The sequence below is a fragment of the Nicotiana tomentosiformis genome, chromosome 12 (assembly GCF_000390325.3).
Source record: "Nicotiana tomentosiformis chromosome 12, ASM39032v3, whole genome shotgun sequence".
NCBI lineage: Eukaryota > Viridiplantae > Streptophyta > Magnoliopsida > Solanales > Solanaceae > Nicotiana > Nicotiana tomentosiformis.
Window position 1 is genome coordinate 15,157,008 of NC_090823.1, and position 2,300 is coordinate 15,159,307.

Here is a 2,300-nt window from a genome sequence, read left to right on the forward strand (position 1 = left end):
AAAAGGCTAGTTAGCAAATAATTTATAAATTATGTAGAAAGATTGAACAGAGGGAGGAATAACTTTTGTTTACCATGATTTTTGACTTTTCACCCATGTTTGGGGCCATTTTTTTCCACTTTCGGTACTCCGATATAGTGATATCCAATATTTTCTATATCCATTGAGCCAGGTTCTGAACCTGTGGTGGTTCCCAATGAGTAACTGGAATAAGGAAAATATAATGTTAACGAAGAAGGAAACTCTTTTTAAACATGGAAAGGAAAAGATATATGAAGGCTTACGAAGAAGATTCCATAATTCAGGAAAAACAGGTGATGTGGTCGGGAGGATGTCTCTTCTAGAAATGACAACGAACTATTCCATCCATCAATGGTCGTTGTCATCGTCAACTCTGGTAAGGAGGGAATGATGATCGCACACCCCCACAGAAGATATTTGGGGAGTAGAGGTTCATCATGTGTGCAAGAGTTAGGGTTTTTCTGGTCTTAGAGCATAATTGACGGAGGCAAGCCACCGTACACCATACTGATGGGCTTGCTTTTGACAAACAGATTTGGCACCGGTGACAAAATTCCAAAATTATTGGGTCGATTACGTTACCCACTCATAAAGTTAAATGGTATGTATAAACATACATGAACCATAGTTTGGAGAAGGTGGCATTTTATATTTTACAAGGAGTGAATATTTCAATATTGTTCCATTTACTATCTTTCTTCACAACAAGGATGCTAGAAAGACGAATGGAAGAATGATACCTATGAACGGGCTAGTGTTTGTCACTTTTGGGATTAATGGGTTGTTTTTGTTCTTGAAGTTCAGACTTGGTGTTAAGTTGTAGGGGTATGATGGAGTTCACGGTAGGAAGTTTAGATTCAACATTAGCCTCATTTGTGTTGTTCTTCTCTGGGCCTCCACCGAAGAGAAGGCCAGAGTTTCCGAGGGCAGCCGTGTTAGAAGACATGATGGTAAGAAATTTGTGATGAAAGATTTTATTGAGAGAATTGAATTTAGCAGTAGAATTCAAAGGTAAATCATAAAAGAAGAAGAAGGAGTTGTAAAAGGTAGAGAGTAAAAATGGTGAGTAGTGGGGAAGATTATACAACAACAACAACAACAACATACCTAGCATATTCCCAACAGGTGGGGTGTGGGAGGGTAGTATGTACCTAGATCTTACCGCTACGTAATGAAGGTAGAGAAGTTATTTTTAATAGACCCTCGACTCGGAAAGAAGAAGAAAGAGAAGAAGAAGAAGAAGAAGGAAAGAAAAAAAGGAAGAGAGAAGAAATAGAGGGAGATAAAGGATAAGTAGTACCAAATAATAACAACGGAGAATACAATACCCGAGCTAAACAAAACCACATTATGCAATTAAGATCATAGAATAATAAGAGACATGTGTGTTACTATGACTATCGGTGAACAACTAAGAAACTCCCAATTGCCTACTAACCTTCTACCCTAATCCTCGACCCCCACACCCTCCCATCAAAGGTCATGTCCTCAGTAAGCTGAAGAAGCGCTATGTCCTGCCTAATCACCTCTCCCCAACACTTTTTAGGCCTACCTCGACCTCTTCTCAAACTCGCCATGGTCAACCTCTGACACCTCCTAACGGGAGCTTCAATGCTTCTCATCTTAACATGTCCGAACCATCTCAGCCTCAACTCCCGCACCTTCTCCTCCACGGAGGCTACTCCCACTTTGTTCCGGATAGCTTCATTCCTAATCTTATCTCTCCAGGTACACCCACACATCCATCTCAAAATTCTCATTTCTGCTAATTTCATCTTCTGCATATGGGAGTTATTAACTGGCCAACACTCAACCTCATACAACATAGTCGGTTGAACCACTACTCTATAAAACTTACACTTAAGTCTTGGTGGAACATTCTTATCACATTAAATACCAAAAGCGAGCCTCCATTTCATCCATCCTACTTCGATGCGATGTGTGACATCTTCGTCAATCTCCCTTTTACCTTGGATAATAGACCCGAGATACTCAAAACTTGTTTTCTTGCGGATAACTTGAGCACCAAGCTTTACATCTACGTTTGTTTCGTGGGTCCCGTCGCTGAATTTGCACTCAAAGTATTCTATTTTGGTTCTGCTCAACTTAAAACCTTAGACTCCAACATCTGTCTCCAAACCTCTAGCCTCGCGTCTCGTCAATCAACATTATATCATTAGCAAATAGCATGCACCAAGGCACCTCCCCTTGGATATGTCGCGACAATACATCTATTGCCAAGGCAAAAACAACTGGCTAAGAGCCAATCTTTGATGAAA